General features: G+C 41.6%; 1 long non-coding RNA gene across 13 annotated transcripts in view; it reads right to left on the reverse strand.

Moving 5' to 3' along the window:
• Positions 1-3,569: 3,569 nt before the first annotated feature.
• LOC308070887 overlaps positions 3,570-15,615 on the reverse strand; it is a 70,767-nt gene continuing 58,721 nt past the window's right edge. For 9 of the 13 annotated variants that reach the window (XR_013930898.1, XR_013930899.1, XR_013930901.1 and 6 more), the window contains one exon: positions 3,570-6,148. This is a non-coding gene — a long non-coding RNA (uncharacterized lncRNA). Of the gene's footprint in view, positions 6,149-7,488; positions 7,587-15,615 lie in introns of all 13 variants that reach the window. The other 4 variants (XR_013930900.1, XR_013930908.1, XR_013930906.1 and 1 more) reach the window with 3 other exon arrangements.

Consider the following 15,615-nt stretch of genomic DNA (forward strand, 5'->3'; position numbering starts at 1 on the left):
CCTGCAATAAGCATATCGACATCTCTGCGACGTGCTCCGATTTCAAAGGCGGTCCTCCCAACCAGCTGCATCTGAAGAAATCGAACAATTTTTTGAATTTTTTTTTTTTTTGAGGATACCATGCCAAGTCTTTTGAAATGAAAGCTGGGGCAGGCCTAGCAGAGATTAATGTAGGAAAAATGCTGCTGGCTTGATAAGCCACAGATGTCTGTGAGATTTGCTGAGGCTGTTGACAGCTGGTGATGGTTTGCAGCTTGCGAGGTCCCCCTGCCCTGGGACCAATGTACTGGATATGTAGCTGGTGGTGTGGGGCAGGGTTTGGCCCAGCGCAGTTGTTTGGGTGAAAGGTTTGAGGAGACCTGGAAGAAAAAGATGAAAGCTTTTGACCTGTTCTGGACCCAGACTGTCATTGCAGGGTTTTACTGTGTGCTGCACCCATGTACGCAAAAGGAGTGCCCTTTTTTTTTTTTTTTTTTTTTTTTTTTTTGTAATAATGTCACTACTGGTAAATGTTTAGAACACTGTAATGGGAAGACATAAGCTGGTGAAATTCTGTGAAAGCATAAGATGGTGGTGGAAACCCAGCTTGCTGCAGTGATCTTGGGGGACTGAAAAGGTGACCTATGTTGGTGGAATCATTCCTAGTGGATAGATAGCAGCTGTGCTTCTGTTAACTCTACATGCATAATTAAAACTATGCAACTTTTTTAGAAGACCTTCACTGAGTCCTGTTGGGTAGTACCACTAACAAATTGACAGCACCTTGTTCACTCTTTTTACACTTAAGAGTACCCTTTCATTGAATGTTGTCACAGGAGCTGTACAGTGTGACGGGAGGTCCCTCTGCCGCCTGTTAGGAAACAGGGTGGTCTGGGTGCTCTGTTTTTAGAAAGGTACAGATGATTGCTTATATAAAAATATGACAAAATGAGTAGTTTCTTGACATTGTCCACACATACAGACTACATTCTTTGTGAGATGCTGCCAGTTAAGCCTATTCCTGAATCAAGTTCTGCTGGCTTCATGACACCGAGGCCAACTACTTCACTGACTTGTGGAGATCATGTACATGTGAAGTTATTCTGTGCACCCTGTCCGTGACTTCGTGCAGAAATCCCCTGGGAGTCTCATTCTCTGCTTGGATTAAGGTTCTTCTGAAGCTGCATTCTTGCATGCCCTGATATTGTATCTTCAGAATTGTTTTAGACAGAAAATTAATTTAATTAGATTTGCTATTAGTTTTAATTTTGAAGTGATGATTTTTTCATCACCTTAAAATACCTTTGCACACACTGGTGTTTACATGCAACTTGTTGGTACCGACACTTTCCACATCTGGATAACATATTGGAATTGGTACAACCTCAGTGTCCAACAAGTCTCAAGCGAATGCAGAAAACTGTTTTGCCAAAATACTTTGAAAATAATTTGAACCAAAATAGTCTTTGACTTTTTTTTTTCTTCCTCAGAAGAACTGCAAAGTCTTCTGTGAAATTGTGATGAACACCAGGTGAGAAAGCATATTCACATTAACTTGAAATGGATGTAGTGATTTAAATGCAGATTTATCTATAATATGAATCTATGCATGTACTTGTAAATTAATTAACAAAGGTTCAGGCCTTCCTTGTCATCTTTACAATACTATCATTTTTCCAAGTGGCAGCCTCTATTGCATACCCAGACTGGTACAGCTTGCCTTGTGTCTAATCAACATCTCATGGTACAATTCAGAGACAGTTGATATTTAGCATACACATTTTTACTAGGAAAACTTGCACTTTGGGAGCACATACAAGTTTGATAGCAGTAACTGAGAAATAACTTCCATAAATAATAGAAAAACTTTTATTCCCTTTAACCTCAAAAGTAGCAATAGTTTTAAGGGAATTCTAAAGGAAAATGGTATAAAATTTACCAACTATGCGACTTTAGTTACGCAAAATGTTTGAGTATTTGAGCAAGAAAATAGAAAACTGCTTCACTTCAATTAGTCTATAAAATAAGAGGTTCCAACATTTTTTGGAGTAGGTGAGAAGGATGGAAACTGGCTATTAGATACAAAACCAGCTTGATCTCATAGATTTTTTTCTAATATTCTGTGTTCACAGCTTGGAGCAGGAGGAGGGGGGATAAAAAGCGTGTAGATTGTGATCCTCTGATTCTTTTTGCTCGTAAGCACCCAAGAGTATGGTATATATACCTATGGTATAGCCATAGTAAACCAAGTACCCGATGCCATCTAGTACCATCGTGGTATCAGCAAAGGAAACCCCGATACCTGTATTTGCAAAGGGGGGATGGAGATGCTGCTCAAGTGAGCCCCAGAGGAAGGGTTTTTTGTCAGCTCTCCTCTTTGTGGCTTGTCAGTGCAAAGAAATCTTCTGTTTTGTTGGGCTTGTGACTCCTGTGGGACTCTTGGTAAAGCTCCTGCATGTTACTGTCTAAAATCCTGTATCCTTGGGTGGCATTTAGACCTTCAGTATTCAGGACATTGTTTTTCCTTACTCGGAGGAATAAATGATTTCTTCATCAGCTGTAGATCGGTGTGCGCCTCCGTCGGGCAATTCAACACTGTAATGCAAATTCAACTTCGGGAGTTTTGTGATGGGCAGCACGGTAAAAATGTCCCCCATTTGGGAGTGGAGCATTCCTGGTCATCTCCAGACAAGGTTTCTTTTAGGTAGCGCATCTGTTGTGCCAAGCCAGCCTGCAGTGGGGATGATTTCAGCATTGCTTATAGCTTTATTACATGAGTCTGTAGGGTAAGACATATGCACAGCTTAATTAGGCTGTAAGAGCAAGAGTTTTGAGCAACTTAGGCATTTGCTAAGTTTTCAGCAGACCACTGAACTGTAGCTGAACTATGACTTCTAAGTAGTTCTTAGTGCCTTGAATCTTATTTTCGTGCTCTTAATGCTTATGTTATTTAAATCTATTATTTGATGGGTAGAATGAGTCTATAATCTGAAATGTCTTAAAGAAGCACATATTTGAGTAAAATAGCTTGTGAAGCTTTCTTTGTGGAAATAAAAATATGAAACTTGCCATATAAAAATGTCAGAAGTGGCAGTGCTACACAAAACCCCTGAAGGATTTTTTTTTTTATTATTGGTGTTTTGGGGGGTTTGTTGTTGGGTTTTTTTTTGTGTTTTGGTTTTTTTTTTTTTAAATGAGAGAAGTGTAATTTATGTGTAGATCATTAGTGGTGGTTTACCACTGAAATATACACCACTTGGAGGAATAGTCACTGGAGCCTTTCACACCTGCATGGTTTGAAATTCCAAACAATTAAAACCATTAATGTTTCCTCCTGAAAAGAGGTCTGTTATACTTAGCAAAAAGCATATTGCAGGAATGAAAACAAACGTGGTAGAGCAGTGTGTGTGATAAGTGGAAAATGTACTGGCAAAGACTGACACATCTTTTCATTCCCAAAAGTAAATATGGAATAAATTTGTGAGCATCAGTTGCTAAGATGAATTTATTGTAGTATTTCTTGTGAAAGGCATTTGCTTTTCAGGAATGGTAACAGGGAGTTGTGTGGTTTTGCTTATTTTTTAAAAACAAAACAAAACAAAAAGGTAGTGCCATTTGGTCTTTTGGTTGAGAATAGAAAACAAGTAGTACAGGGTTGAGACTCATAAAAATGAACAACTTTCTAGCTGAAAAGAACTGTAGAAGAGGGGATACCATGCAATCTTTTATGTTCAATATTAGTTCATTTTGTACTGTCCTTGCTGCACAGGTGTTTGTTCTCTACTTCTTCAAAGCCGGGGAGGGGAAAAAGCACTGCATGGTATCAGTCACTTCTTTTTTACACTTGCATATTCCATGCACGTAATTAGATTTTTTAGTTGTTACATTTTAAAAAAATTCTGTGTACCTTGAGAAAGTGAATACTTAAAAAGAAAAATCTTACAGTTGATAGCTTCATATGTTGCTCCTGAGTGTTTGTGGAAGTATATTAAAATTGTTGCTTTAGAAAAGGACACGAGTTGTCTTGACGAGAGGGGAAAAAAAAAAAAAAGCAGCAAGCATTTGACTTCCATTAGTTTGTGTTTTCATGGTCATCTTTGTAGCGAAAGGGTGAAAAAGCATCCAAGAAAAGGAAAGCTGAAATCCTTTGCATCCCTGGTGCAAAGCAGGAAGAACTGCCTGCACACCATGGGTGCTTGATGCCATCCCTCTCCTGCTTCCCTATTTTTGGAAGCCTCTGTAGAAGGTCAGTGGGAAACATAACCCCCAGCTCCTAAGGCAAAAGCAGCCTGGATTATCATTCATGTGAAACTAAAGACAGAGTGCTAGTAGACAGCAAATAGTTACTCCTGTTAGTATTTCCTAGATGAACGCAAGCAGCTTAAATTTCAGTTGTTCAAAATTAGTTGCTAAATGAAAAAAAAGTTTAGCTGTAATTTTTCCCCCTGGTCAATCATTCATTATTTTGATCTAATACTTAAAATCTAATCAGTGTTGCTGAGAAAATATTTCAGGAAACTATCTAGACAAATAATTTTAATATAAATATTAAGATAACAGCTATTTGTCAATCTGGTAGCAATAAATTGTTATATCATACAGTCATAATCATATACTTCGTTCCGTTTTAATGTGTGATGCTGCACTTAGGAAGCAAAAAATACCTGCATTGATACATGTTTATTAGAAATAGCCATTGAAAGAAAAACATACAGCAGATCGCAAAGGTTGTTTGGAAATTCCTCGTTTCCCTGACGGCTGTCTTGTGTTGAGGATTCTTGGCTTTGGTCTCTCTGGTCAGACAGGGATGCAGTGGGCACAGAATGTTGCTTCCCATACCTGTGAGCTGTGTGCTGTTTTTAGCCTCTAACAAAAAAAATAATTAAAAAAGGTGGGGATTTGGGATACAGGGGGAGTGTCAGGGTGAGATACACAGAGGATTTGACTCAAGGTTTTGTCCCAGTATGCCTGTGCCCATCCCACTCATTAGCTCGAGCTCCCAATAAGCATGTTTTCACTCTGGAAGGGTTTTGCATGTCACATACAGGGCTGTGGTCCCCAGTGCATCCCTGGTTGGGATCTGTGTCTTTGTTCCTCTTGTGCTGATCAGTGGCTATGACTCTTGAGGAAATGTCAGTACATGCCTTCTCCAAGGCAAGCTGGATTTGTGTTGTCTCTTAAAAATCTTTTTTTTAAAATGTTAATTAAAATAATAAAATTTTAAAGTATATTTAGAAGCTGAAATTAAAATTCTAGTCCTTCAGAAGGGGAGAAAGCACCAATTTCACCATTCAATGAATGCCATAAGCTGATTTATGGTTTCTTTTGACATTCAGTCATGCGGCAGAGGCAAAGGAGCAGCTGGTAATGTGACCAGTAAAAGTTAAAATACAGAGGAGGAAATGCTATGGAACAGCAGCAGAGGGGTATTATTAGCTCCCACGCTCTGCTAGAGAAGATCCATGGGATGAGAGAAGCTCTTGAGGAGGCCAGGGAAATTTCCCCAAGGCTCCCATACCCATCTCCCACACACCATCTTCCAGGACTGGTGTTTCCCAGTGGGAGCTGCTCTGGACTAGGCTGCGCCATGACAGAGATGAAGGGCGATAGATGCAGAGAAGTGCTGGGTGACTGCACAGCTGGGTCTAATGCCTGCAGTGTCGTTTTGCTAAAAGGGATTTCTTCAGTGTAATTAAGTGTGCTGGATAAGAGAGAAAAATCTTGTGAGTTGAGGCAGCTTTGAGAATTAAAAATCAACTTTTTTCTGTGTTGCATTATCATACTGGGCAGGACCAGGGTGACCCTTCATTTGAAGGCAGGTGGCAAAGTACAGACCTGCTGGGCAGGCACTGATGATTGCGCCTGGACTGCAGTGCTCAGAGGATGCCATGTCAGTAACACGGAAGATCAGGATTCCTGTCCTGTACAGCCCTCTGTCATGGGAAATGTGGGGCAGTCCCTCTCCTATCCTTACCAAGATCGCCCTTATAGCCCTGAGTCTTGCTCACACATCTCTCAATAAGAAACTGCTCCAGATGTTGATTGCTCTGACAGTGAACCTTCTCCTCCTCCTATCTGACTGCTCACCTCCTAAGATGAGCCATCAACCCTCGTGAGCTCAGTAGGCTGGCAAGGTGTGAGATTCTGTAATGTGTACCAATTCAAATTTCTGCGAGGAGTGAAAAGGCAAGAAAAATTAACATTAGTGAACTTTAAAAACCCCAAACGAAACAAAACCCCCAGAACCTCCCATCCGACATTTTTTAAAACAGAAAGAAGCTCTTCATATAGGAAACTACAGAAGGAGCATTTGGGAGGGTAAAGAGGGAAGAATTCAAACGCTGGAAAAAGGTACATGTGATATCAAATGAGGCCAGGTCTGGCTCAGGATGGTTTTTGTGACCCTTCCCTGCACATATTCCACATGAAATTCCTCTTTTTTAAATACAGTTGAACCATACCCAATACACTGAAGGAGATATTGTTGATGCTTGCACATTGGCATGAACACTTCCCTGTGTCGGCTGAGGACTCCTTGTGATACAGTGTAAGATCAGTTCACTATTTTCAGAAGTGCATCCTATTGATGCTGATAGTTATTGCAGGAGCAGCTCAGGCATACAACTGCTCCTCAATCCTTTGCAGCTTTTAATGAGCAATTGAATTGTAAAATCAAACCCTTGCAATTAGTCTTGTGCATCTAACATGGCATTTTATGCTATGGAAAGGTCACCCTCACTTGCATTTCTTTTCTTAAGTTCAGCCAGTTCCTTGTCCCTCACTTGCATTTCTTTTCTTAAGTTCAGCCAGTTCCTTGTCCCTCACTTGCATTTCTTTTCTTAAGTTCAGCCAGTTCCTTGTCCCTCACTTGCATTTCTTTTCTTAAGTTCAGCCAGTTCCTTGTCCCTCACTTGCATTTCTTTTCTTAAGTTCAGCCAGTTCCTTGTCCCTCACTTGCATTTCTTTTCTTAAGTTCAGCCAGTTCCTTGTCCCTCACTTGCATTTCTTAAGTTCAGCCAGTTCCTTGTATATAACAGCCTCCAACTTCCTTTCTGCTGGCAATGCTTTCCAACTCAATTCATTGAAAGATTTTGTATTTTTGTCTCAAGATAGTGAATGAAAATAGTTAAAAGTCTGTCCCATAGCTGGTTTTGACAATTTCTGTTAGTAATTTTTCCCTAACCTGATACTTCACTTCTCAAAAATATTAATTTCTATTTTGTCTTGGCTCAATTTCTCAGGTAATTTATAGTTCCTCTGCTAATCTTTACACAAAAGAAGATTAATGTTTCTCCTGTGTCATATTGTCAAATGGTTTATTAATGTCCAAACATGAGAGATCTCTTACATCAGCTTTCTTTGATAAAAGTTTTCTAGAAAAAAAAAAGTCATATAACTTGGTACACGCAATACTTAGAAAGTTGGTCTATGGTTATACACTTGCTTTCCCCTTTGTCTCGTCAAGCATCTCTCTCCTTCAAGATTTCTTCAAAAGCATTAAATACTTACATCTAATTGCTTGGAGTCACTTATCTGAGCTCTATTCTTGATTATCAGCACAATATTCTTGCACTGTATTCTTTTTGATCAGCTGGAAGCACCTGTGACTTGGAAAACATCATAAATACTTCATGTAGTTTCTTCTGACTTACTTTCGATTCTGTGTCAACCAACCTGGACAGATTAAATTTCTTGAGTTTTGCTTCCATCTTAGTTGTGATCATCTCCTATCTTCATTGCCATTATTTATATCACCCTGATCCACCTTGAAAACTGAGGTCAAGTTCTCATTTAAAGCTGTATCTAGATCTTCCTTGATTTATGTCCTTTTTTTCCTCTCCCTTGCTCTTTTCCTGTTATTTGTAACAACAATCTTGTTGCTTTTTGTTCTGAAATACAACTCTTCAAATTTGCAAAACAAATTTGTTCAAATTGTATTAAAAATAGAATAATCTTTTTTATAGTCGGTATGGTATTTTTAAGGTATCTTAAACTTTTTCCTGAGTCTGTTTTGCGCTTTTTAAAATCAAGTGTGTTGTGTCATCTTGTAAAGTGGAGTATATTTTATTTGATTAAGAAATAAAAGAGCTTAAAAGGAAAAACAACAGCTCCCACACTGCAGACTGAAAATGAGTTTGTCCTTAGCAAGTGAGATGGTTTTGGCAGCAATCACACTAAACAGGGATTTTCCAATCTTGGCTGCTAACATGAGATTCCTTGTTTAGGATCACATTGCTTGTAGATTACAGAATTGGCCACAGAATAGACACACTACTCAAATGACAGATTTGTCCAACCTGTGCTATGTTACAGGAAACGGGGCCATGTTTTGTAAACCAGAGCTAATATTTTCCATCTGTAACCAAGCACAAGACTGATGAAGGACATAGAGAATATTCTGTAATGGAGAACGACTGCAAGAAGAAATCTCTAGTCTTTTAAAAAAATAATGGCATTTCATTTTTATTTCTTTCATTTCATTGTATTTCATTACAATCTTTCATTGTAGCGTCCTGAAAATGCTGCTCTTTTCTAGAAAATTGTACCTTAAACAGCCCAAAGCAGCTATGAGCAGATTCTCCAGTGAGATTTTGTAGCTCTTCTGCACTTTTAAGACAAAACATTTCCATTTAGTAGTTGACTTTATAATATACCTATGAGTATGCACTGTCTAGTTGTTGGGCAAAATCTTGAAGATGAGGCAGTTATGGTGTGCCCCCTGCCCCCCTCCTTCCTACAGGACTGCACAGGCTCTGCCAAATCCGATTTCTTTTCTAGTATACCCAAGCTTATATACGTTATGAGAAAACCAGAATCCTGCTTTACCCTGGCAATCCCCACTGAATGGCCAGTATCTAGCACTTAATCTCCAGATTTGTCACATAAAAGAGCTCTTTCTCACATGAAAAAGAGCAATGGTAAATATTTCACGCATGTCCACTTCCACAAATGCCTTAGGACTTGAGGATAGTAAACTTATAGTAGTTATTAATAGATACTTAGCTTATTGTAGTGCTAAAAGGTCACACTGAAATACTGCTTCCCATTTGGGGAGGAGGGAGATGGACTCTCCTAAACCATTGAAGAGATGGCTCATTGGAGCTACTCCTCTTCTGCAGTCAGTGGACAGACATAATGATGTATGTTTTAGTGAAATAGGTATCTCCAGTGGAGTGGGGAATCCTGCTCCCCCTCAGCTGGCCACTTCTTTTCCCTGATTGTAAAGGAGAACTGTACGTGATCCTCTAAGTTGCTCAGCATCTTGCAGCCTCGCAGTGTTACATGTGAACACCTATCCCAAAGGAAAAGCCCCATGTTACAGATGGGGAGGTGAGCTGTGGGGAGGTAGAGGGACCTGCTCCTCAGTGCTCCCACCCTTCACCTCACGGTGCCTTGATGCCCTGGGTCCCTGTACAATGTGTTGCAGAGTCCACAAATGGATCAGTGGCAGATGCACTTGTGCCTTTGGATAGCTGTTGGGTTATGGGCCATCTGGTGGGTTTTGTTCCCTCAGAACAAAAAGGTAATGGTGCCTGTTTGAGACGTTTTTCTGATTTGTTCTCGCTAGAGGAGAGCTTGCTTGGGAGATGCTGTTGCATTTTCAAAACTAGTTTAAAGAGAAGGGGGGGCTCTGGCTGGGGTCGTGGCAGGGTAGTGCTCTAGCTGAACTCATCACGTGTGGACCAAGTATGTGCGGACAGGAGTTCATGTTTGCAGGACTGGAACCGTGTTTTAGAAGGTATGGCCAGAAGTGCCAGTGTGGAAGTGAGAGCTGTGCAAGATGAAAAAAAGGGCGGGAGGCCCTCAGTGGATGACAGCAGGATGCTCAGTGGATGATAGCAGGATGCAAGAGGGAAGATGCTTCCCACGCTGGGATTTCCAGGGTGCTGAGGCAGTGTACCCAGCAAATGATGCTGGTTTTGTGCAGAACAGATGGCCACAAGTTTCACATTTATGGAAGGGGATTTCTAAAGGGGCAGAATCTGGCTTGACTTATTTCTCTGGATTGTGGTGCTTGCAGCAGTCATGGGGCTGCGTCTTAACCACGGTGTGAAAAATGCTGTACATATAAATTACACAGTCCTCTGTCCAGTTGCATTTAATATCAATGACTGCACAAAGCCCGTGAGTGGCTAGTTCTTTTATTCATAAAGATTGTGTCTCCTGTAAACCACTGCATACACTTCTACCCCAATTTCCATCTGCACAGCGTAGCACATGGCTAATTTAGGACTGTGGTGGAAGTGTACAAGTATCTTAAAGTGCTCCTAGAAAGTAGGCTTTATGTATAAAGATTAGCAAATCACTGGTGGGAAATACAACTCAGTTACGTGTTTCATGAGATATAAGGTAGCAGAGGTGACTAGACACTGGATCTGGCTGTAAAATTTCAGTTAGTAATCATATATTTCTGATATATACAGAGACAACTTATTTAACTTTTCAGTGCTTGTAAAAACATAAAGATACTTTCCAGTAAAGTTTAGTATCAAATGAAATTCTTTTCTCATAATGTGTAACAAACTTTTCAAGGAGGAAACAGCTTGTAGTGATGTTACAGCCCCAGCATTCTGTAAGCTACTGATGCCCTCTCAAGTGAGGGCACTGTTAGTTCAAAGAAGCTGTCATCCTTCCTTAGGTAGTCAGTGTCTTAAAATTGTGACAGAACAAACCAGAGACTGCGATTAGGAGGTGGTTCTTGTGGGGGAATGGGTATCTCCTCAAGATGACTGCTGTTCCAGACTGAGGGTCTGGGCTACACTTACTGTAAACTAAGACTTTGAGCAATGGTCTGGGATGTATTGTCATATTTGTAACTACAATTTGAGTGAAGGCTAACAACTCAAATTAGTTTTAAAGAGAGGGTATGAGGTGTCTGTCTAGGGTGTGTGTGTGTGCTTTTCTCTGCATTTTCATCAGGTAAGAGTGAGAAAAGTTTTCCAGTTTGTCTTGAATTTGATTTAGAGTGGGGTTTCGGTTAAGAGCTCTCCTCGGGCCAGAAAGTAGGTCACTTGTGTACTTGGTAACAGTAATTCTTCTAGAGCGAACACTGGTATTGTTTTAATGTAATGCCTTCACCTTATGATGCAATAATCATTGATGCTTGGTATTGCTTTTGTTACAGTGAAGTCTAGAGCTGGAGCTTTGCTAAAGTCTGATTTGGGAAACAGAGAAGCCTCGTTATTAACAGTCCACTTTAATCACAGGGAGATGGGACAGCAGAGCTGAGTACAACATCCCACATCTTCAGCCAGGAGGCACTGAAAAAGCACCACTGTGGTGGTTACCGTGTGGGGATGAAATTACATTTGTAATCGGAGAGTTTGTTTGACCTAGATAAGCTATTCCTCCCAAAATGTGAGCCGGTGTTGGAATTGCTAAATGCCACCTTACTCTTTCAGAGCAGGTCCCAGACAATTGGCACGCTCCGTTCACTGGGTCAAGGCTTAGGGTGGTGTTTTTTCTGGCTGGTTCAGATGAAAGCTGGTCCAAATCTGCTGCCTTAGGCCAGTTTTGGCCAGGCACTTTGAGAGCAGACATTAGCTGTCCCATGCACAGCCTGCCCCTCTTGTCCGGTAGGCTGCTGTTCATTTTTTGATTAGTAACAAAGTTGGGAAATAGGGTTGTTTCAGAAAAGTAGAGGTAGCTGAGCCTCCATAACTAGTGGATCTCTTAAATGTTTGCAGCTACAAGTCCAGCTTTAGCAGACACATGCGTTTCTGTTCAGCGTTTGCCAGAAATACCCATAACTGTGACTACGTCTCCTGATTGCGGCTTTATGAGTAGAATCGGAGCGAGCTTTACAGCTGTCAACACACACATTTATTGGGGGGGAACATAGTCCTGCACAGGCAGGATGAGAACCGGCACTTTCAAGAACCTGCTTCTCTTTGGGGCAGCGTTAAGTTTTGATTTTTCTAAACTGAACTAAACACTTCTGTAGTATTAAGGCAGTGGTTAGTGCTGAGATGGAGACTCCAGCTCAGAAAAGCCAAGGCTGTTCGTTCAGTTCTTTGATCCTTATACTTAAAGTTGGACGAGGAAGAAAAAAATACTTCATCATGCCCGGTGTTGGTCAGGGATATACTGTCTGGCTAAATAGACCCAGCCTTGTAGCTGCCACTGCCAGGACCCCAGCTGGTCCTGTAACTGGTTTGCTAGTTTTGATTCAAGAATGAGTTACCAAAGGCTAGATCTAGGGACAGCTAAAGCCCGACGTTAGCAGTGGGACTGCAGACTTGCTTCTGCTTTTTGCCCTGCCTTTCAGGTTTAGGCTAGAGGCTGGGTCTGGGTGTGTGGTTGTCTAGTGACTCATCCTAGGGCAGTGCTTGCAGGTGGGATTAACACTGGATTAAGTAAAGATATGGGACCAGAAGGAATTAAAACACCTTATTTGTTCAATTCTTCCCATTGTTTCCCATTTTGGTAATACCCCAACAAGCTGGGACACTCCTTTTGTGGGTGATACGTGAATCTCCAAGCAGAACTCTGACCCTTTACATTTCTTTTCAATGGTAAAGTTATTTATAGCAAGGAGTTTGACAGAGGCTGTGGAATTATTGGCTGTATGTTTTATAAAGCATGCCAAACCAGGAACAAAAATAATTTGGATTCAAATTCCTGTAAGACCAAGCTCTGCATTAGCTCTGCTGCTATTCATGGGGTCCATAAAAATTTGCATTAAAGCCTTTTAGATTTGTTCAGTTCTATTATCTTGCAGAACTTGGACCTTTAGCCTAATTAAACCCTGGAAAAATAAGAATTGGGTGTAGCTGGAAATTTGATAGCAGACATGGAAAAGACAGTACATGAACTGTTAACTTGCTGCCACATAAGGACACAGACAGGAGGCGTATATCAAGTGAAGGGGGACTGTGGCATTATCCTTTGGGAAAAGGTGGTGTGTTTTGCAGAGCATTCTCCGGGCTGAGGAATGACCTAGGACACGGTGGAGACATACCTGGGCACCAAGTCAGAGTCATGCACAAACACATGGTAAGGGACTGACTTGCACTTGGCCTTTACTGTTCACTTTTCCGTTTGTACATCAAGTAGGTCCGTCACCACAAAGGCAAATGAAGAGGCTACCATTCTCCTGTGGAGTGAGAGTGAGCTCCTGGGGTTATGAAAGTCAGGGAGCGGGCAGTAAGAAAAACTGTAGCTAGATGGGATTGTAAGATGCTGGGAAAACACTAGAGAAGAGTAGGGAAAACAGCTGTAATATTTGTAAATATTACCTGCATCAAACTACACCGACCTTGGTGTTGTGAAAAGCTTTAGCAACACTTTGCAAAGAGTTAGGTCTGCAGTGAAATGGGAGCAGATGAAGACAGGAAGTGATTGTGCTAAACACCCAAAAGGCTTTACCCTTCCAAATGTTTGTGGGCCAGCTTGAGTTGTCCCTGTTTTGATCATCTGCTTGCTGCTGAGTATTTTCCCTTTCCTCCTTGGACTTTAATGGAGCAGCAGTCTAATAAAGGACTGGATTTCTTTCCTTTCTCTCTTTCTTTGCTTTCTCTGTTCTGCTAATACCCTGTAATACCCCGAGCTGAATGTCCTTGCAAGCAGACCTAAAGCATGTCTCTGAGCTTTTGGTAGACCTAGTAAGGGTCCCTGTGAGATACTCCCAGCGGTCCTGTTAGACTAGAAATGGGAGTTTTGGTGTTGCTAAAAGGTCAGAAAAATCAGTGTTCAGTTCCTTTCCTCATAAACAGAGAACCTGCTCAGCCCTGCATGCTGTGGTGGACTCAGCTCAGGTCCTTTGTGAGCCTGGGCTTTCCCAGTCTCTCCCCTATTCTCCAACATATTTGCTGTGTGGTTAGCCCAGGGCTGCACGTGTTGAACCAGAGGGTCCTGGGGGCCCTTCCCCCCCGCCCCGGGCATGTGTTGTACACACTTTCCTCACCACAGGAGAAACTCCCAGAGGCTGGTATTTGGCATTGCCACATTGCCATGACCCTTCCATGACAAGAAGAAAATTTCAGTCACTTGCCTCATTGGGTTGCAAACCTTTATGAATACCGCAACTAATAGCCCGGGTAAGTGGAAGATTAATTTCTATACCACCTGGCAGCAAGCTGTGGATTAGGCTGCTGTCCCTCGTGTGGGTTTAATGTTGGAGGAATGGGGCACTTGAGTACCCAGACAATCGGCCTCTTGTTTAAACAATGAGCTTCTCGGTCTTGTTAGCCAGTGCTCTTAAATTTTCATTTTATTCTGGTATGCAGGCTTGTGTGATGTGGAGAATTGCTTCAGCGCAGAAAGACTGCAAACCTGTTCAATTGAAGGAAATGCTCAGATCCAGCTGTTGGCATCCCATGAATGCCAGTACTCCTCACAGAGTAAATAAGACTGACACACTCTGCCATTGGAACAGATACGACAATTTGCGCCTTAATTCTCCTGAAAAAAGAGCCTTTGTTGGGGAAGGACGGTTGGGGAAAAGGGGAGGAATGCAAAGCTTGGTGCAGAAAATGCCCAGCAAGACGAAGTCTTCTGCAGATAACAGTGAGGCCCCTATAGCATGAGCCTAGTAACAAGGGGCCATAAGAAGCACGTACAGTAGAAGCTCCTGTTACAGCTATAGAATTGTCTTGTAAATTTTGAATGCTTTCCTCTCATGAAAAACCATATGTTGCACAGTAACTTACCCTATGCTTTTGCTTCCAAGAAACAGGCTAACAAGCATAGCTGTAGTAGGCATGCACTCGCTGTGTGTGCAGGACCATACTCAGCACAATTTGTGTCTGATTTTTCAGTTGGCTGGGCTTGGGTGACACGTTGCTGCATGCATTTGTGGGTGACAGGATTGTTTGGGCAGTATTGGATGGTCAGCTGGTTATGGCAGAGGTCTCCACGGAGCTTACACACATTTTTTCATACGGCAAAGATCTTTTATACCAAAAAAGATATATCTATACATGTCAATATATGTTTTATAAAGTATATATGATACCATTTTCGTATTTATAGCTGTAGCAGTTTCAGTAGGTGCTGAATATGCTTCAGCTACAAGGCACAACAGTTGACCTAATACTTGAGACTGGGTCAGGGGAAGGAACACATTGGGATGGGATAAACCACAAGAAGAAATGATTGACCCAGGCTTCAGCTGAGTGGCAAGTGCCATGTCCCCAGAGGTGGTAGAGCCTTGCCCCAGAGTAGGGGCTGGAAACCTCTAGTCTGCCAGTGGGAACTGTTGTGTCTTTGGAATGGAGCTCTCCCCACTACAGCTGTCTCTTCCCCCTCAGCCTCATTTTGTTCCCCATTTAAAAATCAAATGCCTGACTTTGACTTTCTTGCCAGGTTGAGAAAGGGTCATGTGCTTTATATTGGTGCAGAAGAGGCATCAGCCACTGGGCCAAAGCTTTGCAGCTTTTCTAATGCCTGATGCTTGTTTCAGGCAGCAGCTGAGCCCACAGCCTCTAGCCCAGGAGTTGTGCTGAAGAAATCCTCTCTGCGCATGCCCAGCAGCCCAAATCAGCCTCTTCTGGTGGATGGTGAAACACTGGAAGACCTTTGAAGGAAATAGTTACCACATGGTAAATACGCGAGGTATGAATTGCACTCCTTGTCCCTCCTTCATTTATTTATTATTGTGTATTTTAAATACACATTACCAGTAAGAAAGTGAAA

This window comes from Falco punctatus (assembly GCF_963210335.1).
Source record: "Falco punctatus genome assembly, chromosome: 10".
Taxonomy (NCBI): Eukaryota; Metazoa; Chordata; class Aves; order Falconiformes; family Falconidae; genus Falco; species Falco punctatus.